This window comes from Thunnus maccoyii, chromosome 24 (assembly GCF_910596095.1).
Source record: "Thunnus maccoyii chromosome 24, fThuMac1.1, whole genome shotgun sequence".
Classification (NCBI taxonomy): domain Eukaryota; kingdom Metazoa; phylum Chordata; class Actinopteri; order Scombriformes; family Scombridae; genus Thunnus; species Thunnus maccoyii.
Genome location: NC_056556.1, coordinates 4,627,863 through 4,651,460, shown reverse-complemented (window position 1 = coordinate 4,651,460; position 23,598 = coordinate 4,627,863). Strand labels below are relative to the sequence as shown.

The 23,598-nt window shown below is 39.0% G+C and overlaps 1 long non-coding RNA gene across 6 annotated transcripts in view; it reads left to right on the top strand.

Moving 5' to 3' along the window:
* The first annotated feature begins 796 nt into the window (after window positions 1-796).
* LOC121891896 overlaps window positions 797-23,598 on the top strand; it is a 363,049-nt gene continuing 340,247 nt past the window's right edge. For all 6 annotated transcript variants that reach the window (XR_006094221.1, XR_006094218.1, XR_006094217.1 and 3 more), the window contains exons 1-3: window positions 797-1,031; window positions 2,112-2,200; window positions 5,983-6,059. This is a non-coding gene — a long non-coding RNA (uncharacterized LOC121891896). The remainder of the gene's footprint in view (window positions 1,032-2,111; window positions 2,201-5,982; window positions 6,060-23,598) is intronic.

Genomic DNA, 23,598 nt, shown 5'->3' with positions numbered 1-23,598 from the left:
TGCTATTTAGTTGGATGATGAAGAAATAATTCTGAATATGCCACATAAAAAAAGCTTAAAAGTGATGCCAGATTGTTTCTGCTACTGAGTGGAAAAGTAGTTAATGACTGATTCATTTATAATCACCATGGGAGCCAATTAACAGCGTGTGGATAATTTTTTCTAATAAAAGACAATCTTTTATTTTTATTTCCAGTTATCATCACACAGTTGACTCGTGTTATTCTGAGCTTGTTATACTGTTGGCTGTCACTCTGGGATATAATAAACTTGCATGCAGCCTTTAAAACCTGGAAAAGACAACACTTATGTCATATCGTGATATTACAATATCCAAAATCTAAGACAATATCTTCTCATCTCACGATATTGATATAATATCGATATATTGCCCAGCCCTACCTGGAGCAATAAAATGCTCTACTGATCTATAAAAATATATATTTCTCTTTTTTACTTGTCATTTTACTGTAAACTCAGGACTTTTGTCCATGTCAGGATCCTGCAGGAATGATTTTTTTTTTCCAGTGATCTGATTGGTCAGTGGTCAGGGTGATGACAGGTTGTGATCCAATCCTCTGAAGCCAAAGCAGGTATTTCTGGGTTTGAAATGTGAAGCCAATGCGGAAGTGATTTAAACCTGCATTCTCTCTAATGGCACATAAAAGAAGTCTGATTGTGTAGAAGTATATGAGAAAATGACCCTACTTCTCACTTGATTTATTACCTCAGTAAACACTTTCCTAATGAGTTTATGGTCGTAATCGCTTGTTTCAAGTCTTCTTCAATGCAACATGATGTTCATTTTGTAAATTATGGCCCCATTTAGAGTAAAAATAGACGATAAAGCAGGGTATGCTTTAGGGCGCGGCTACGTTGTGATTGGCGCCTATACAGGAGTATAGGCGTAGCCGTCGCTATGTCAGTGTGTTTTCAGTTCATGAAAGCTAACTGTATCATTTTGTTCGCGTAATACAATCTTGCTCAGCGTTTGATTGTACTAAAAGACCCTCAGATGTTCAGTTTTTCCGGTAAGTACACTTTGTTTTAATGGTTTTAAGGCTGTTTTTCGCTAGCGAACGTTAGCATTAGCATTAGCACAGTTAACCATAGACTGTAACCATGCACCGTGCTAACCAAGCTAGCAGCTAGCAGCTAGCTTTAGGGTTAGCTTCAGCCCCTCGTCCAAATATGATGGTCACTTCTGGCCCCAAAAATCCAAGATGGCGACGATCAAAATGCCAAATGCCAGGCTTCAAAAGTCAAAAACCAATGGAAGGCGTCACGGTGGCTACGTCCATTATTATTTTTTTAGTCTATTTTACAGTTTATGTAGATACCTTAAATCTGTTCTGTAACACAGTCACGTTATTTGGGTAAGTACTTAGTTGCTGTTCACTACTGCAGTCGATAAAAATGACAAAAACTGGAGTCATTGTTGTAATTTTTAATTTTCTACAGGTCTAAATTGTGACAGAAACAAAGAAAAAATACTTAAAATTACTTAAAAGCTTAAATTTTCCATCACTAAACTTGATTATACAGGCATAAAATACAGATATACAGTAATGTAGCTGTTGGGGTACCCATGGATATATTATATTAATGTTAAATGCAGTATGTTGGACAACAAACAACAAACTGATAGGGCTGCAACTAACAATATTTTCTTTATCGTTTGAGTTATATGCATATTATAATTTACCACAGCTCAAGAAGATGTATTAACATTTTAATGTTTCATATGACACATCAAAGCAGCAACTAATCGACTAATCAATAAACAAAGTCATAGGAGTCAAAATACATGTAATTCTAACAGGATTAAAGGTTTGTTCTGCTATTCACCGTAGCTTTTTCTAAATGTTATTGTTGTTATTGATAGTATTGAATTATCTAATTGACTCGTACTAGATATTCTACAATATTGTCATTGTATTTTTCAGTGGTTGGATATTTGATCTCTTTGGTAACTGAAGGCTGAGTAGAAACATCTTGTGTATAAAACGCTCATGACCGGGCCAGTGATTGATGGGATGTGGAGAAAAAGTGATTGAGTGTCTCGGATGGGAACTTAATCTCTCTATCCGTCTCTCTTTTTCTTTTTGCAGTTATATTGTGGTGAAAGTGAGATCTGATGTGTTGCGACCTCGCTCCGGTACACAAACCCTATTTAACCCCACAGCAGGACCCTGAACAGGTAAACCACAGAGCCGCTGACACGTTCACTCAGTTACTGTTGTGTTACTGTGAAAATGAAGTTGTAAACTGTCCTCTAATTACCACTAAATAACTAAAACTAAACAAATTTATGGAAGAAAAATACAGATATCCATTAGGGTAAGCAACACAATCTGACAAATTGCAAACAAATCCACAGTTTTAGCAAATTATATTAAAATTAAAATAATCATAAACACTAAAAAGATTGAATTGTGAAGGAAATTTCTGCAGTCAAGTGTTAATGAGAGGAACTTCCACACACTGTCTCACTAACTGCTGAAATATTTATTATTTGCATCGTTATATTGTGTCATTTTGTATCTTTCTAATCTTTTAAATGCTACTTCCTACCAATCTCTGTAGTCCTCTGATTGGATGGTTGGGCTATGTGTGTATATATGTATATATATAATATATGTATGGAAGTGTTGTGATGCTGCCCATATACCTGATGAAGGTCGGATAGACTAAAATGTTGTGATCTAATAAATATTTTAGCAGTAAGCGAGACACCTTCCTCCAACACACCTGTCTCATATTCAGGTGTGCAGAGATTTTTTTTTTTCAAATGCAGTCAAATATTAGAAATGATCATTTCTTTTTACATAAAATGGGAAAAAAGGGACATTTTTCACAGCATATAATTGTGTTTGTTGGTTTTTCATTGTGTGTATGCACTTAAGTGTGAAAAAGCTGCAAGTTTAACAGAAGATCACTGCACTTTTTGTAGATTTTGCAAATAATTCAAAATAGTTGATTTCCCTAAAACTGTCAAGTTGTTTTAACAGTCAGTATGGAACGAATGCAGCTCAGTCACAACAAAGAAACCCAAACTAAGAATCTCCATCTAATGACGTGAATTACACCTGCGTTTAATGCTACTGCCATGCACTCAAGGTGCTGTCATCTCATTGACTAAAAGTCTGAGATAGAAGTTGACAATCATGAGAGAAATGTGGTGAAATCTTTGCTCATCAATCCAAAATAACGTCCTAAATCTCACTGTGAGACTTGCCCAATGATGACCAGTTTGCAGCTTTGGAGACCAAAGACAGTCTGAGACAAAAGATCCAACCCACATCTACAAACAAATCAATAAGAATAAGACGTTAAATGAAACAGAATACGATGGCCGGCATGATATTTCATAAGTGAAGCTTTACTCGTACTTTCAAACCTCCACGGCACACAATAACCAAAACAATGGAGGTGAAACGAAAAATCAGTTTCTGTGACTTTGCTGCATTTTTAAACATCAGCAGCAGATAAATAACAAACCTCTGCTCTCATATACTTTTGTCTTTTTACATTGTAGCGCTATGATTCACCAGGTAGGCTATTCATCACACAATCTGACAGCTTCAAATCAATATTATACAGTCTGACACAGATTGTGACCAAGATTTTATTAGAGGCCTCTTGCGCAATATGACATGCAATAAACTTACAGGATTGTTGTTGTCACACGGTGTGAACTCATCAGCTGGACACTTTGTGTGTCTTATATTGTGATCTTTGCAGCGTCATGCAGCCAAACTCATCTGCAGGCAGCTGACACATCATGAAGTTGGTTTAATTCAACTTTTTTTTAAAAAGATATTATAAATACTCTACACTGTTGTAGCACACGTCTGCACGTCTCACCCCGACTGACCTCAATTCATCTTTCCATAACTCTGACTTCTTGATCACGCAGGCTGCAGAATATCATCATCTTCTCTTCTGTTATTCTACAACGCAACTGATATCTATTTGTTTAGGGAGGAGGAACGCGGACTAAGTGAGATGTCGGATTTGAGCGCCACATTATACATGTAATAACAGTTTAAGGATACAATCCATCACTGCTGTCCTGTGTCACATCAGGCAGCGCGGGAGGGAAAAAACAAAGAAGTTGATCCGTCTCCCTGGGTCATCGTTTTTCAGCGTATTAGATGACAAATAATTGGTCATTCATCAATAACAATAGATGAAAGCTGAAATGATTTATTGCCTTTATAACAAAAATTCGGGCTGGCCCTGCGATGATGATGGAGCTCTCTGTTCAGTCATGCAGAAAGAGAGAGAGAGGGAGAGGAGGGAGGTAGATTAAAAAAAAAAAAAGAAGAAGATGAAGGAGGGAAACAAAATGAGGAGGAAAGAGTGAGAAGAGAAAAGACAGGAAGGAGAAGAGAAGAATTAATGAAAAGAGGGAGAGGAAAAGAATAGAAATGAGAGAGAAATGATAGACAAAAAGGAAGTGGAAGGAGAAGATGAGGTGGAGAGGAACAATAGAAGAGTAAAAAAGTAAGAAAGGAGGAAATTAAGGAGAAGAAGCAAGGAAAGAAAGAGGAGGGGAGTAAAAGGAGGGAGAAATTAAAGGAGGAAGGAGAGAAAAAGATGAAAAGAAAGAAGATAAATCTTACTTTAAAAGCACAAGATAAGTGTTACAGTTTTCTTCAATGCTCTTTTTTTTAAGCACCCAAATAACTGTTACCTTCACTGAGTCATTTCTATTCTAAAATTTATTCCTAAATTTTATCGTCTATTTTCCAAATCTGTCAGTGCAGTGAGAATATTTCAAACTGTTTCCGAGAGAAATCAATTTATGTGAAGGATTTTCTACAAAACAGCATCTTTATCTTGATGCAACGGCAGCGTTTTGTAGTAGAAACGAGGGAAAATAAACACAAGTTAAAATGATTTTACTGGACTTTTAGATAAGAATAAGTCGATTCAGTTCAATTAATCAATTAGTCGATTGACAGAAAGTTAATCAACAACTGTTTTGATAGTCTGTTAATCATTTCGAGTCATTTTTCAAGAAAATATACTAAAATTCTCAGAGATTTTTCACCATTTTCTGACATTTTATATCCCAAACGACTAATCGATTAATGGAGAAACTATTCAACAGATTAAACGATATTGATAATAATCGTTAGTTGCAGCCCTAACGGAGATTTTTAAGTTTTGTGCACATCTGGCTTGAAATTCCGAGGCGGTCGACCTGTTTTCCGTCCAAACTCGTCCAGCATCGAGATCCTTTGAGAAGTCAGGAGCTGCGTTATACTTCCTCCACTGCTCGGCCATCGAACGCCTATCAAGTCGTGATGGATCGCTCCGACCTGATAATACTGCACAGTTGTAAGATGTGAATACACTGCAATCCTTTTATTGATCGGCCACGGTGCAAACACAGATCCCTGCCTGATTACCACCTGGCTGCGATACTGACGGAGCCTCCTCCGTCTTCCGCTATCACAGCTCGTCCTCCGCTGCTGCGACTCTTCTCGATGAGGGTTGGAGTTAAAGCTTGTTTCCCGAGGTGCATTCAGGAGCTGTCGGTCATTCACAGTATTCTTGCTTTTGTTTACATCTTCATTGAAGATTTAAAACATATTTTTGACACTTTTTAGAACATATTTTAACTGTGAATCTGTGGCTGCAACCAATCGTTTGGTCTGTAAAATGTGTGAAAAGTCCAAAGTGATGTAATAATACTTCCTGTTTTGTTCAACCAACAGTCCAAAATCCAAATATATTGAATTAAACATCACACAAGACAAAGAATAGCAGGAAATCTTCACAAATTACATGAAATATTTGACGTTTTCTACTTTTAAAAATGACTTTAACGATTAATCGATTATCAAAACAGTTGCTAAAACCTAAACCTGAACCTGGATCTGAACCTTTTAGTGGTGAAACATTAAAATATGCTGTTCAGATTTGAAATAATATACTTCATAGGTATTAAACTGACGTTTTCATTTGAAGGATTGGAGCTACGCGGCTGCTGTTGGACAGATGTGATGGATGAGGTCTGTGGACCAAACGTGTCACCTGCAGTACATGTGAGTTACATGATAATCTTATCAATGATCAGATGTTGTGTGGATTTTGATTTCTCTTTTTGCTGCTGTTGGCAAACAACTCATTAGACAACCACAGCCACGATGATTCAATTATAAGTATTTCAGTGTTTGTTTGTCTTAATACTTTATGAGCTGCATGTTTGTAGTGAAAGTAAATGACAGGTGAACAGTTTTAGTGAGATTTGAGGTCAAAAACGTTTCCTGCAGGCAGAATGTGTTTGTTCAGTTATTGTTTTTCTTTTGGTTTTTCTTATTTTGACCCGTCACACCTCCTCACTTTGGAGGACATATGATTTTAAAAGGGATGCAACGGATCACAAAACTCACGGTTCAGATCATATCACGGTTTTGAGTCACAGGTTGGATCAATTTGGATCAGCCAAAAAAACCCAAAACAAAACTATAACAAATATAAGTTTGCTTTCCATTTATTCTGTAAAACACATAAAGCAAAGAACTTTGCCCAGAGTCTTAAAGGTGTCCAATGTTTAAATAAAATCTTAAAATACATAAAATATTCAATACTCAATTGTTAAATTAAATTGCAATATGTGACATGATACCTTCCTCCTTTAAACATGGTGATGAATGAATGAATGAATGAATGAATGAATGAATGAATGAATGAATGAATGTTTCCACATCATCAAAACCTGATGATAACTTACAAACATGAACACACATCTCGTCCTGCAGCTTGTTGAACGAACCACCAAGCTAACATTCACCGCTAACGTCAGTTAGCATCTACGTAGCTAATCAGCTGCTCAGCTGCAGCACATCAAACAGCAGGTAAACGTACCTGCAGATGTCACATCGGACCTGTTAGATGCTGGTTTGATTGTTGCTCTTCAAAATCTCTGTTAGCGACACGCTGTCTGTCCACGACTTGTACTTACAGCAGTTTGTTTACTTTGTCTCCAATGAGACGGCGCATTTTGCATTTAATCTGCGGTTCACATCCGTACGGATCATGCTACTAATTTTTACTGTATATTTGTTTGAGTATAATGATTTTTAATCTTCTCTTTTATGAAGAAAAGTAGATTTAATGGGGGGAAAACTTGAAAAAGCTCCTTCTGTTTGTCATTACAGTCAGATGATGGAGGAACATTTATTTTGTCTCAGAAACTGAAGAAATTCAGATTACTGGTAAGACAAGAAGAAGCAATACTTTCATATTTGAAAAGCTAAAACCAGTAGTCAATTTTCTGTCAATCAACTAATTGATTAATCGACTAATTGTTGTATCTTAAAGGAACGTTGTGAAAAATGGCAGTGGAGCGTTCACGTGCTATCAGAGGAACACAGGCTGCTTTCCTCCTTGTAAAATTCACTCAGACACATTTGGTTTCGGCTGTTAATTTGTCAAAGTACCTAATAAACGGATAGTGGTGGAAGAGTGAAAGTGCTTTGATCCTCGTCACCGTCACGCCAACTACTTCATCTGAAGCGAGCGGTGGAGCCAGCCTGGAAGCGTCGCAGTTATCAAAAGTCATAATCTGTGTGTTTATCTGGCCGCCGGCCCAGCTGGCAGGTCTTCAGTCACCCAACAAACCGGATCCACCACCTGCCAAAGCCTCGTCCGAATCAACAGATCCGGTTACAGTAAGAGGCCGTTTATCTCGTCGTCTCGGGGAGGAATTACAGCCGGGGCGCTCGCTACGGTCGTTCTCTCTCGTTGCATTCTGGGAAAGCTGACAGACAGACGCTGGGAGGAGGGTTGGTCGGACGTGTAGGTAGGGGTCCAGTTTTTAGGATGAGTGATGGAGGATTGTTTTACAGCACGTGGCGAGAGGCGACTGGCCATCTGAGAGGTTTCGCTGGCCTTCCTCCCTTCTCTCCACCTCCTTTTATCACTTCGCTTAGAAGTTTAATTGGTAGACTTGAAATTTGAAACTCTTCTCCACAATCTTAAATCTTTGTAACTCCAGTTTTCTCTCCTTTTCCCTCCTTCCTTTCATTCTTCTTTCCGCTTATCCCCTCGCTCATCATTTTTAGTGTCTTTCTTCTTCTTTCCAACTTTCCTTCTTTCTCCTGTTCAGCATTTTTTCCTTCCTCTCGCCTCCTTTTTCATCCTTCTCTTCCCACCATCTGTTATTCTTTCACATTTGCTGCCATCTTCCTGCCCTTCTGTCATTGATTTAAAAAAAAAAAAAAAGTTACCTGCATTCATCCCTCAACTTTTTGTATCTTTTCTTTCTCATCTTCCTCTTTTTAAATACTAACAGCATAAAAAATAAAGCTTTTTTATTAAAGTGGAAACCGTAAAATTAAGTGGAAAGCTCCAGGAAAAGTTAGTAAGTGGATCTTTTTTGAATTTTTTTTTTTTTTTTTAACCAAACCATAAAATTGGATAAAAGATGAAAACCAAAAAGCAAACTTTGCCCAGAAACAGCAAAATAAAAGACAACATAACAAACATGATTGATGAAAACAAAATAAATGAATAATAACAGAGCTGACGACACTTTGATCCTTCTCTTCTTGCACACTAATTTCTCCACTTTCTTTTAACCATTTTTCCACCTTTCCTCCATCCTCCTTCCCTTCCTACCTCACTCCTTGCCTCCTCTTCCTCCCCCCCAACCCCCCTCCTCCCCCCCCCTCCCCCCATACCACCGATGTCATTTGGACTTCCTTGCAGATCACGGTCTCCTCTCTTCTGCTTCTCTGACTTCTGTAATTCTGTTCACTCTCCCCTTCCTGAGTAATTGAAGTAATTTCCCACCTTGGCTATGATGAATGTGTCCCGCTCTCCTGCCGTGCCCTTCTACTTTAGCCGGCCTAATTAAAGAAAACATTCCATGATTGCCTATTTTTCCTCGAGCGTGACAACCTATTATTCTCCCCAGCACCTGATTAGAGAGTTATTATGCTTAGATTTAGATTGATTTAACCGGGCAGCTTAATAAAAGACTACTTGGGTTTTGATTTAAAGTGGTGGAATTGCAGGTTTTGGAGCCAGTCACGGTGTGTAATTGTTATTACTGCTTCATGATATGAGTGGACGAGCCGGGAGGGAGGAGGGGAAGGGGGGGGGCGGGGGGGGGGAGATCTCGAAATTGAATTAGAAAATTAGAAGGTCACTGGGCGTACAACAGGTGACATTTTGGGACATTCTTGCCACAATAGAGCTGTCAGGAGGAGGGACGTTCAGGCATAGATTTGTCCGGAATGATAAATCACATCCATCACAGCCCAGCAGAAACTGACATATTTCTATCAAAGCAAGATTAATCTCTCCATCAACCGAGGCAAAGCGGCTCATAATCATCAGCGAGAATTGGATGCAAAATGGGTAAATTGACCGGTGTTTGTGTTGTGGTGGTGATCTGCCCCGAGTTGATACCGTCTCAATAAAATCCAAATAGGAGGATACAGTCTCATAACCCAGCTGCTCGAGTGGCGGCGTTGCATCTGATAATTAAAAAGAGTTTCCTGGCGATGGCGACTGTGCGGTATGACTGAGCAGCTTTTGGATGTCGGTATGAAAAAGGTTTTTTTTTGTTATCCTAAAGGTTAAGAGGCTGCGGTTGGTGGCTGCCGATGTGAGAAAAGTAAATAAAAACATCAGTTCATTAACACAAACAAGCATCATTAAAATAAATTCGATCATGTAGGACCTGACGGATGAAATAAGCTGTCAAACAACAACTTAAATACCTGTCAAAGCTTTTAATCAAAGGTCCAGATAACATCAAATCTGCTCAGACACAATGAAGCTGCTCTCAAAGATATAACTGGATACTGAGTGATGCTTAATAAAACCAGCACCTCAAAACACCTCAATATTAACTTTAAGTATTAAAATGGTAAATCTACTGCACTAATATTGCATTTTTCTACCTTAATGGACAAAGGGCTTTACAATTTTTGACTCTCATTCCCATCAGGAGCAACTTAGGGTTCAGTATCTTGCTTATTGACATTTTGACACATAAACAGGAGGAGTCGGGTATCGAACTGCCAACCCTGTAGCAGACAAACCGCCTCACAGTGGCCTCAAAGCGAGACAGAGTTTTAAGCATGTACTCAGCTTCATGTTTTGTACTTCGGCATCCTGAAAAATGAATCAGTTCATCCGGAAAATATCTTGTATGTCTTAAAGATGTATAAAAAAATCAATGAATCAATCATTTGTTTAGATTTTGTAGCAGGAAATGGAGCAGCTGAGCAGTTTTATTCATGATAAGAAAAGAAATAACAAGTAATAATTTCACACAGAGCTGAATGTACCGCTATATAGAGTATAAATACTAAATCTACGACTCTTTCCTGCTTTCTTGAGCAGAAATCTGTCCTTCTGCCTGCTGTCTCCCTCCCCCTAACAGAAAGGTCAGAGGTCAAGGTCTGATCTTGTGGTTGAGCGACTCTACAGTCAGCGTATTACTGTGCTTGATCCTAAAAATGAAGCTAAAACCTGCTTTCCTCCACTAAACGTTTGTTAAATATGACATGTTAAACCTCCAACTAGCACTGAAAACATCTGCTCGGTACCTGCTTCGGCTAACATCTGTTTTAAACCTCCAAAAAGCTGAATGATGGTTAGTCCTCTCCGTGGCCTCGCTCAGATCTAGTTAGCATAACTGCACTTACTGACGCGGCTGAGCAGCATTTTGATAAATGACACGATTAGAGGTAAAATGAACAATTTGACTCGGGCCACGTCCAACGAAAGCGCGGAGGCTTTACGCTCGCTGTCAGAAAGGGGGGGGGGGGGGGGGTGAATCAAGTCTATCTTTCATGTCTGAAATCCAGCGGCGTCACAGAGAGGTCGGCGTAAGTTGTCTTTGACGTGTATTCACTGTTGGGATTATTGGCAGTCACTTCTTCACTGTCACCGTGAGTAATGGCTGCAAACTGTACCGCAGCTTGTTACCGCACAGGATAGATTGATGTATGAACGGATGAGATGACTGATGGGTTGATGCACGGATGCTGTAGGTGAATGAATATTTTAATCAGATTAAGTGATATTTTGTTTGAAATAGATTCATGGTGCAGGAATTGTTCAGTCAAACACATTTTATTGATTACTTTTTGAGATATTTTGATGATGGACAACAAAAAACAAACCTTGTCGCTCATGAATTTAAATATCTTAGTCCAGTTTTGCAAAAAAACCCAAACTGAAACTCAAGATGTTTTCAGTAAAATACAAAGATTGATATGTTTAGTGAAGCGTTGATGGGGTTATATTTTCTAGGAATAAATTAAGACGACTGTAACGCCAACATTACAAGCAGGAGGTCAGGGGTCAGAGCTTTATCGACTTAACTTGCCCATTACCTCTTTGCTCTGCTTTGACCTAAATAATAAAGACATTTAGCCTTTTTAAAAAGATGTTGAAGAAAGAAATCGGTTTACATTCCCAAGGTAACCATTGATTAGGCAAACTGACAGATACTAAAGCTGATAAACCAGTCAGAAACGTACCACCATCAGTTGAATCCAGTTGAGTTTTAAAAAATGGAACATTTATAACAATACGATTCAATTGAAAATCAATATACACCAATGATACTGAATCTTTTCATGCACGTTGACTGTCTGCAGGGCTGCAGTTACATCTGTGTGTTGGGTTGAGTTCCTACACATTTATTTATTATTACTGTTTTTATGAAAGCTGTCTGTTTGGCACCAGAATGAATGTTAAGACCCGATGGTCAGTAAATTGTGCACAGATTGATCCTCTGGGCTCAGAGATAGAACGAGGAAGGGAAGAAAGTAGGAAGATGAGAGGAGGAGGAGAGGGAAAGAGGAATGTCAAAGCAGAGGGTGAGGTAGAAGGGTTTGAAGAGAAGAAGAGGAGGGAGAGAAGAGTCTTTGGAGAGGGTAAGGAGGATAGAAAGAGGATGGAGGGAAAGTGTTGGAGAAGGAGAAAAAGTGATTCCAAAAAGTCGGAGAGGTGGATGGATGTGAAAAAGGGCGAGTAACGTTCATTTATTTTTACTGCATATTTCACACACAAAGGCGATTCAGAGTGTGTTATAATCTTTCATTTGAAACATTAAACATAAAAAAAGCATTGAAACCATTAAAAAAAGATGGAAATAAAGACATTTAAAGCTGGAAGTGCAAGTTGGATGATGATGAGTGCTTAACCAGTCTTCTGAAATGGGACTCTGGGAACAATTAGCAGGCTGCTACCTGCTGACCTGAGAGAATGAGAGGGTTTCATGTATTTCAGTCCTAAACCTTTATTTGGAAAACTCAAAACCATCGTGAAGACATGAGATATGTAATGTCAACAAGCTTGAAAAAAGAGAGAGGTGAGGAGGATGAAGAGAAAAAAAGGGATAAAGTTGAGATTAGGGAAAGAAAAATCAAGGAAATGATAGAAAGAAACCAAAGTGGGATCATGAGGCCGAGCAAAGACATGACGGGAGGTAAAGAAGAGAGCATGAAAATGAAGGCAGAAGAGAAGAAGAGGCACGAGTAGGGAGAGAGAGATCAGAACAAATGAAACGGTACGCAGCAAAGAAATTAGAGCAAACGACATCGGAGTGAAGAAGCAGAGAGAGAGAGAGAGAGAGAGAGAAATCATGTATGCATAATGTTTATTAAGTCTCGGATAAATGAGATGTTGCAGCAGCTGGCCGGACGATAAAGCTAAACATTAAAAATAAAGAGATGATTTCTTTAAAGAATTAATGGCACTCTGAAGTCATTGATGATCGCTCACTGAAGACTTCATTATTGCAATTAATGGGTCCCTCTGCTACTTGACCCCGGCCGTCAAAATTAGTGGCAAGGAACCTTTAAGTCAGATGGATGAACTGCCACAGCCTCACTGGCTAATTGGCAGCCACAATCAAGAGTGAATATGTATCAGGAGAAGAAGAAGAAGAAGAAGAAGAGGAGGCTGAATATATTAGCAAGAATAAGAGAAGAAGAAGAAAAATGAGGCTGTAAGCAACATGGCAGCACCAACTGTCTGGATGTCAGCGGTGGAAAAATGGTGATGGGAGGAGAGATGGAATAAAAAATGATGAAGAAACCAAAGTAATATTAATATTTTCCAGGAGTTGATCAGAGTTTTGAGCAGCTTATACATACATACATCTAGTTGTCTTTACAGTGACTGTCTTGACATTCAGCAAAGGTTTAATATCTCATTTAAACAAATCCATATATGAGGTAAACAAACCTGTGAACACTAAAATACAAAGCAAACACCGTCAGTTGTAAGAATTATCGAAAACGCTCCAACACCAAAACAAACACAAAGCATTTTAATTAGTTTTTCCTGTATTTATAGTTTTATTTATGTGAGAAATCTAATATGAAACTCATACGCTTGCTCACTTGGAAGTGAAAATGACGAAGAAGACTGAACAACACACTGAAAACGTCCATTTATTGGCAGGTGTGTCAACATTACGAAGCGTTAATTAAGTTCAGTCGCAGTTTTTATGGCCTTTATCTACAAATAAGTGAAAGCATAAGATTTATTTATACATACGGCTGTAATTTGTGAGTGCTGTTTATAGTAAACATAAGCAAAACTCTTGTTACACATAAAAAAATGACAAAGTACGTCTTAGAAATATAATAAATACAGCAATATAGGTCTAAAAAGAAGTGATTCAGTTTGACTTATCAGCAGCTTTCCCATTTGATCTATTGATATATGGCAAATCAATGTCTTAAAGGAAGTTTTTAACCATGTTTTAGCATAAATTTGAAGATATTATGGCTCAAAATCAGCAGCAAATAATGCTATCTGGATCAACAAACCTTTGTAACAGCAGCAGGAGATTATATATATATATATACTACAAAGCACACACCTGCTGTGACAGTTAGATCCCTGCTTTTGTCTGGAGATATGTGTAGGCGTAGATAGAGTTGATATTACCAGTGTGGGTGGTGCATTCAGGGCCGTCAGGGGCTCCGTAACAGCGGAGATGAACGGGGCCCAGGTGAGTCGTGCTGCGTGCAGACACAAGCTCATTTCCCGCTAAAGCAAACATAACCAATGGCCTCTCCGTGTCCTCCCATCGATTTCCTCTTTCAGGCTTTGAGGAGGGAAGAAAAGGGATTAAAAAAAATGGCGGCGCGCTTTCCCTCTCATGCATCAGGCAAGTCGAGCATAAAATAGTCTGTTTGCATGGGTGATCATGAACTAGTAGCAACGGGGAAGTTTACCAGAGCTAAATGGACGCCTAGACTCCACTTTTTATCTGCCTCCCACCTCGCATTACAGCTATAATTTATGGTAATAATATCCCTTGAAATGGTGGCGGGAAAAGAAGCAGATGAGAAACGGGCGTCCTGGCGGCGTGTTTACATTGCCTATAAGATTGTGGGAAAGCAGGAGTTTGAGCGCCGTAGGGGGGGGGGACTGTATCTCCTCCGGCTGATTGGAAAAGGTGATTCATCCGAGGTTTTTCACATCTTCAGTGAGCTTTAGCCTTCATTAGAGACATTGCTCAAGTAAATTCAAATGTTCTGTTCTTCTCAGCGCGGTCCGTCTCGTTTACAACGTTCTTATGATTTCTTACTCTGGACGTTGATTAACCGATTAGTCATTTGGTCTATAAAACGTCAGGAAATATTAAAAAATGTCAATCACTGTTTCCCAAAGCCCAAGATGCAACCTAAAATGTCTTGTTTGTTCCCAAACTACAGTCAATAACCCAAAGATGCTCAGTTACTAGAAAATATAAACATTTGAGATGCTTGAACCAGAGAATTTGGGCATTTTTTTCTTAAAAAATGACTCATTATCAAGATAATTTCTAATTTAAAGTGATTGATTTAATATTAATCCACTAATCGGTGCAGCTCTGACCAGCTTACTTGCATTTTCAAACATTAGGAAAGCTTATAACTTAATATTTTGTGTTTTGTACACCATCCCGTCCATCTACAAGTATATATGTTACTTAAATCGTTGTAACTTGCTATAGCAAAGCTTGTGTAACTGCAGGTGATATTTCTAAAAAAAAAAAAAAAAAAAAGGAGACAACTGTAGGCTGAAAGCAAGATGTTAAAAGTTCAGAAGATGATGATTCATATTCATTTATATCTACTCATGTAGGTTTACGTCGTTGTAAGCAGCCCACACATTTGCACTTGCAAACGGCGATTCGGTGTTGAGTCACCTGAATGTAAACACCTTTACTCTCTAACTATAAAAAAAGATGTTTTATAACACCACACGCTTGTCTTTACAATATGCAATTTGATCATATAAATGCTCTGGAAACTCACGATGCTCTTAACCATTTCAGTCTATATATTTTCACTAAATAATAATATACTATGTTGATGCATGTATATGCTTTATTGAAGCATTATCACACAAGACACCATGTTTTGCAGCTGCATCATGATGTCAACTTGAAGATGAATGTCCTGTATATCATTTCCTGTGCTTGTGCTGTGTTTGATCAAGGTTTTACTGTGTTTGGGGTTTGCATTGATGAGGTTTTTTTTGGTCTATGGAGACGATTAGATAGATGCGGTTAACCAAAGCACCTCAGAGCTTGACAAATGTATAGGTTGTTGATTTTAGGCACAAATCACCTCTGCAGGAATGAGACCAGTAACTCTAGGAGTGTCGGTTTCTCGTTCTAACCTTAGACAGAAACAAATCACCTAAATTTCCCCCCCTGCCCCCCCAAAAAAAAACAGGAAGAGGAGAGCAACTCGCACGAGATTGTCGGAGGATCCAGCAACGTCTCCCTCTCTTTCCTCCTCCCCATCATGGCCCTATAACTCGTGACAGCAGACAGAGAGCTAGTTAAGATCATTTACATCCTGGCCATCAAGAGTTTGAGATGGCTCATTAGCCTCTAGCGTGTAGATAAAGCTCCAAATTGACAAGTGCAAAGTATGGGCCGCTCCTTCAATTTGAGAATAGGAGGAGGAGGAGGAGGAGCCGCAGCCAAAGAGATTGATGGTCCTACATTGTCTTGGCTCTGTTTTTCGCACTCCCAGAAGTCCAAGGGGTTCGACCTGGTTGTTCCTCGACCAGACGGCTTCTCGCACGGACGGCCCGCCTCCGTCCGACTCCACCGCTTACAGACAGAAGGCCAAATGTGCTCAAACTGTAACGGCTCCATTACCATGGTGATTAATAGACTTGTCAGCTAACTCCAACACTGGTGCCTCTCCCACTTTTTTTTAAAAAAAAAAAAAACCTTTTTCCAAAATGTTGCATCAAACTAATTTATTCTAATTATTCTCACCGCCTATTTCTGTGCTGTGTCTCCCAACACCCACCCTGCTCTCCTTAAACCTTTTTTGGTTGCAGATTAACGTAACAAAAAGTCTATTAATTAATGTTTTGTGGCTTTTAATTTCTGGCAAGGATGCCGTCTTGATGCAGCTGCCTGTCGAGGCCCGTCACTGTTGAACTCGTGCCAGGGAAGTGCAGATGTAATTCTGTTATCTCTTGCTTAGTCGTTTACGCAAATTAATTTGAACAATTAGCCCTCTACCGGCCTTTCATGAATCATGCAGGAGAAGCTGCCAAAAAAAATGAATACTCAAAGATTTCAAAATGAGATAGCTCCCGTTTTGGGAATAAACTGTTACACCTGATGTAGTACAAAATGAAACAGATCACGGGTTATTGGTAGAAGAAATGTGAATATGAGAGTCAAAGCATTGGATTTAAATAATAAGAATAAACTGAAGTTATTAAATACTGTATCTGTGTCGACAGTTTGAGGTTTAGAGCTTTACAAATCATCTTTGTGATTTGGTTAGATCTTTATAAAAGAGAGGTTTATCACTGGGTACTGGGTATCACTGCAGACACCAAAGCAGAGAAATGCTAAAAAAAATAAAAAAAAAAATAATTAGAAGCAGGGAGCAGTGTATCCCAGAGTCTCCATTATACTAATTAAAATAGCTGCTAACCTTGCAGGATTTTCATTAGTCTGGGTTTCAGTGGAGAGTTTAACTGTCCCATGATGGTCTTAATGCTTTGTCAGAAGCTTTTCCAAACATGAATAATGAGTAAACAGTGAATTCTGTTGTTGTTTTTAACATAGGAATTGTCAAATTTTTAAGGTTTTTTTTTAACATCAGTATACAATATCAGCTACAGTATCATCAGCTTAACAGTAGAAATATTTAAGTTTCTCCAAATTTTTGTATTTTCCCCCAAAATATGCATATTTGTTGGCCTCTTTCCAAAATATACTCATCAGATAGTATAACTACTTACTGCAACTGTAATCAGCAAGTTTTCCAATATTATATGTTACTAATATTGGCTGGAATTAAAGGATGCAGAGTTTTAAGGTTACAGGAATGTCCCACTTGAGTAAAATTTTATGTACTTAAAGCTGCAGTAGACAATATTATTTCATTATAATTCTGGTTGAAATAACTAATTTTGACCATTGCCTGTTACTGTCGATATTTAATTGAAGGATTCCTTAAAAATGTGTGTCTGTGAGCGCCTAAAATCTGGGTTAGCAAGCACATAGCTAGCCAATCACAGCAACAGGGGCTTGTTGGGGTATTTGGGACTCCACCATGGAGCGGAGGGTCTTTCTCGTTCTCCTCCAGGGCCGGCTGTGCTGCCTGTTGCTTCTGCAGGTTCTTCATGACCCCCTCGAGCTTCATACCGCCGCCGCTGGGCTGGCGGGGCTACGCGCTGGGGAACGGGCTGCGGGAGGAGGCGGAGGGAGGCTGGAGGGGGAAGGCTGCTGGCGAACTGATATCTCACTTACGGAGAAATATAAACATTCAGGATAAAACATAAAGTAGCTCATTTACAATTACTAAGAAGTAAAAGGTCCACTGTAAAGAATATTCTATTTAAAACCAAGTAGCTTATTTAAACATGTTACTTCTTAGAAAAGAGACTAATAATGGATGTGATCTTTCCCTTCAAGCTGCGAGAGAGCAGAGTTCAAACTAGATTTCTTCTTAATATGATAAATAAATACAGATGAGTCTCATCTGTTTGCTTGCTAATGGATCCATGTCTTCTGATACAGATTCTGTTCTCTTGAATGGACTTCAGATGTTAAAAATGACTCACAAAGAAACAAGTAAAAGCTGCTCAGTTACAGGGAGACAACAAGCTCATGATGATTGAAATCCAGATTTGTTTTAGAGTAGTGGATGTTTCCCTCTAAAGGCCAGCAGGGGGCGGCTTCCCTCTACTTTCTGGGCTTCAGTTGGCTCTTCACTCTCTTCTGGCTGCAGTAGAAACAGACCTTTCTTGGACATGAAGCCACTGTGTGTGTGTGGTGTGTGTGTGTGTGTGTGTCATTAATGGCTGCCTTTCAAGCCGTCAGCCTTAACGAGCTGATTGCAAACGGAAATTGAGGTTTTGAAATGTAACTGAATAAGCAGATTCTTGCTTTCGCTGGAAGGAGGGAGCGGAGGGAGGACAGGAGGGGAGGGTAAAACGAGGCCCCGGCATCCTCCTCTGCATTATCTTTAAACACCGGGCTAACCACGTTTTTTTTAAAAAAGAGGCCATTAAGCAACAATAAGTGGAATCCATACAATCTGCTCAATAATGACATGTAATTTTGTGACAGTTATGTGTTCTTACGCAAATGTATGGGGCAAGGCTTCTCCCCTGTAAGTGCCCACTAACTCAATTGTGCTCGTGTATTTCTTCAGCTCCGTGTTTAATGTCCATTAAGAGTTGAGAGACGGTGACCGAGAAACGTAATGGTGTCCTGTAGCACTGCATAAGCTTCTGTGTGTGTGTGTGTGTGTGTGTGTGTGTGTGTGTGGTTTTTTCTTTTTTACAGACTTCTAATAGGACAATTTAAAGAAAAACCTCGACTCGTTAATTGTATCATCAGTTACACAATGTCCACTTAACTTTTTCAGGGTTATTCAATTAATAATTAAGTGGACTTTGCTCACAAATACAATTTAATTGTCAAACAACTGACCAGTATCTCACACTGGAAGGGAAGTTTTGTTTTGTAGCTTGTATTTCAAGCAAAATAGTTTTATTTTCAGGTCTTGGATAGTTAATAATTGTGTGGATGTTCCCTAAAATTATTTGTAGTTAGTCAGGAAAGCATCTGTAAGTGAATTTTTATCTAAGAAACACACAAAAAAAATCATTTTTCTTGGCTTCATTGGAGAGATTTTACAGTGTTGTTGTGTGATGGTCTCTTTTAATCTCTGTCTGAATCACAAATGTGTATAATTGTGGGCTTTGTTGTGTGATCTTCTCATAGTTTATGGGCTTAAAGTCAATTTTTGGCAAAGTAATACATCTATGGAAGCTTATGGATCAAGTGCAAGAGGTCAGAGGTCAGTAGGAAGTGTTGACTGGTTTTGCAGGGAAAGATACTTAAAAACCTGAAGCTCCAGGCTCGTTTAAGTACTCAGCATTCAGTGACACAAGGAGAAGAGGGAGCCTGTTCTCTTAAAGATAACAAACGCAGTTACTTGTGTTGTAATATTTTGTCTTCGGAGACTGTTTTATGTTGATTTTGCCGCTAGAAACACTACAAAAGTCGTAGATGAAGAAGTAGTGGACGCAGGTTTGTCTCAGTGAATATCAGCGGCGCACATTAAATGGATTTATGGTCATTGTTGGGTGAAAATCTTGCAAATCATTTGCTTTTCAGGGTTTAAATTTAAGAGTCAGTTGACATGATGTATAGGTTGAGAATGTGTAATATATCTCTGGATGATAAAACCTTAAAACAGAATAAAGTGCAGTTCTAGGTGAGATAAAGTGCGTTTGTGCAGGTCTCTGTAATCCACAGCTTCAGTCCAGGTAGAGCAGCTGTTACCATATCATCATCTCATCATTTACATACACAACACGGATCGGGCTCTTCTCATTGGCTGTAATCACCTTAATGCAAAAAGCTGATGAAGTTGCCAAGGCGCAGAGTGCTCTGTCTCAGACCTCCTCTCTCTTTTTTGTGTGTGTGTGTGTGTGTGTTTTTTTGTAATGGCGCTGTCATAACCGCTCTGCTCTGTCTGGGCCTAAGTAAATCTGAGGCGCCATCTTTTAAACGAGGCTAACAAATGAACACGTTTTCCCCCCATCAAACGGCTCCTGACAGTGATGCATGGGCTTCCAGATGAGCTCTGAAAAACTGATGGATCTGCGACGGTACAAGCGCTTAGATAAACTAATGCATGTAATTACGTTTTCCATTCCCACTCTATTGCGAGGCATCTTATTACAATATCATTAGTTGAAATGGTCGGCAAAAAAAAAATGATATAGTTTGCAAATTTCTTTTCTTTTTCTTTCTTTCATCTTTTTTTTTTTTTTTTTGTTGTGTTGGGGTAATTACGGGAAGTTGATTTCTTTGACTGGAATAAAAACGAATTCAATTTGTTTGCTTCTCTAGAAGACATTATCGGGCATCTCTGTGTAAGTGTTAGTAATTGTTGGAAGTCTTATTCACCGCTGTCGTGGATAAGGAGACCACTGAGATGGTTAGAGATGCCCTGCGTGGGGCGAAACGCATACATGAGATAGATGTGCACTGGATGATGTTTAGATGTATCAGATGTGATATTGCTTCTTTCTAATTGATTCCAGTTCATATCTTCTCTTCAATTCATGACATATTATCCGTGTGTGTGTAAAAAGAAACTAAAATAGACTCATGTTGAAAGCAACAAACATGTTTATTTTCAGCGAGCGTCATGCTTGTGCCAGTGTTGGTGTTCTCTCTCTCTTTGGGTCAACCACATTTTGGATTAATCCTCAGATGTGTTTTGGATTGGTTCCAGTTGTCTTTTGGTCTCTTTGTTTATGGTGAAAATTAATTTTAATTGTCAAGTTCAGGCAAATTTTTTTTACACCCTCCAGAACTTGCATCTGAAAAGTCATTTTCAGAAATAATTAATAACCTGAATTAGAGCTGCAACTAACGATTGTTTTCATTATTTATCAATCAGCTGATTATTTTAACGATTAATTGAGTCCAAGGTGACGTCCTCAGATGTCTTGTTTTGTCCAACCAACAGTCCAGAATCCCCAAATATTAATTTTACAGTAATTTAAGACCAAGAAAAGCAACCAATTGAATTTCAAAATGACACTGATTACGTCCAACCTTAATGATTCATGATTGCCGCTGCTGCGTGTCTGTGTGTGTGAGCATGTCTGCATTCATCTCACACACTCACAGGTGTGTAATGTTCTTAGGTTACAGTGCGGTCACGCTACAGCTGTATCAAGACTGTGTGTGTGTGTGTGTGTGTGTGTGTGTGTGTCTGGCACTCTTAAGTATGTTTATGCATGCATATTGCATCTCTCACTCGCTGTGTCAGTCTCTCATTCTCATAAATACTCTCTCTCTCGGAGTGGGCTATGCAACAGCTGTGAGATGTGTGTGTGTTTGTGAGTGGAGAGGTTATTTTTGCATCCATGTACGTACGACTCTACTTGTTAGTCTCGGACTGTGTCTGTCTGTATGTTTAAACATGCATATTACTTCTTTCTGAGTGTGTAATGTTCAGGCTCCGTGCTGCAGCTGTGTGGCAGAGTGTGTGTTTATATATGAACGCTGCTCTCTCTCTCTCTCTCTCTCTCTCTCTCTCTCTCTCTCTCTCTCTCTTCCTCTCTCTCACACTCGCTCCGTCTGGGAGTGTGTGATGTTGTCGAGGAGTGAGGGGCTCATGTTGGGAGCAGCAGTGGAGCTCATTAGGGGAGTGCCAAGGGAGCTCGGCCGCTGCAGCTCCCCCCCCAGTTCCCGGGCGCTTCTCTTCGGGCCGCCGTGCCGCCTGGCCGGGCCCCCTCAGCCGCAGCCCTTCATCTGCACACATCACACTGAAGGCTTCTGCATAGCACAGTGGCAATATGCTGTCATATGCTGGGTGACGGGTGCACTTCACACCAGCGTCAGTCTTATTTGTAGTGCTGATTCTGCCTGGGTTTTAGCGTTCAAAATAATCAAGAGAATTATGAGGGATGAATGAGGGATTTTTAAAATGGTAACAATGTGCAGTAGGGTTGCAACTAAAGATCTGCATCATCAATTGAAATGTTAATTATTTTTTTAATATCTGATGAATCTAAAAAATGTCAGAAAAAAACGAGCCGCAAATCTTCAAATTACTTGTTTTGTCTGACCAACCCAAAGAAAACCAGAAGACATTTAATGTTAGAAGCTCTAAATGGAGAATATTTGACATTTTTGCTTGATAAATGACTTAAAAGATTATCAAAATGGTTGTGGATTAATTTTCTTGGCTGATCAACTAATTGATTAATTGAGTATGCAATGTGGGGAAAAAGGGTTTACCTATCAGGAAGGATTGGGGTGATGGAGGCACAACTAGAAATGGGGTTTGGATGTTGGGTGCAGGCAAGTTTTCATTTTCACAGAAATGCTTTTTGGACCATTAATCCTTCCTGTGACTTAATATGAAACGTCACCATCGACCGACCAGGTCTAAATGAGACGGTTGTTTGCTGCTGCCACATAAAACTTGCATCATGGAGGAAGATAATTTTTTTTTTGCATTGTGTGTCCACACCGAAGCGTTCACACACACACACACACAACATGTTTTTCCCCTCAGGACTGAAATTTGTTTAGAGAGAAAGAGAGACAAGTGGATGGTTTTATCATTATTATTATTTTTTTGTTACTTTATGATGAAATTAATTTGAATCTCCTGCAAATGAGGAAATTGGGTCACTACAGCGGTGGCTCGAGCAAGAAAAACAGGACATGCGGATGACAAATTCAACACCAGAATGTGTTCGCATGGTACAGTTTCAGAGGAGTAACGCAGCCCAGCATGCATCACCAGTGAAATTTTATCGCTGTGTGCTGATATGGGTTGTGATTGTCATTTTGTGATGTCATGCGATATCATTGGCTGTGACAAGCATGATGAAACTGGTGCATTTCGATTCATTAGCTCAACAAAGGAGATCTATGGATGGATTTGTCTGTTTTTTTTTCTGGCTTTATGTTGCTAAGCAGCTCCTGCTGTTAGCTGCTAGTGGACATATGAGGCTAAAATCATATTTACTGAACTATTCTAGAGAGTTGAAGCAGTGTTTTTAATAATCTAACTGAAAGATATCAAGAAATGGAAACTAGCAGACAAATCATAATGTTTCAGCCTCTTAAAATGACTTTAAAGTGCATAATCTGTACCGTGCAAAATCCACTGAAATGTAGACAAGACTTATCTTATTCATCAGAACATATACTGATACATGAATCATCTGGTATAAGCTGGTGGGGGAATAACAGAGAAAACAACTCTCCAGTGTTTAAAACAATACAATCCTTTTTAAACTTTTACAGTTTTCTCAAAGATCAACTTCGGGACATTTATATAAAGAAACAAAAACTCAGTTGTGAGCTGTGTCGTTTCATAACATCAACAATAAATCATGAGGAAAATATAAAGGCGAAATTAGAGGCTACATTTTTAAGGAGGTGCTAACGTCTTTAAAACTTTGCTTTTGGACGACTTTTCTCCTGGAATCAACCTCGGTTTTATAAAGTTAACTCAAAGATGACTAAACAGTTCTTGAGGAATCAACTTACTTGCTTAAGGAGTTCAGTTTCTTTGAGAA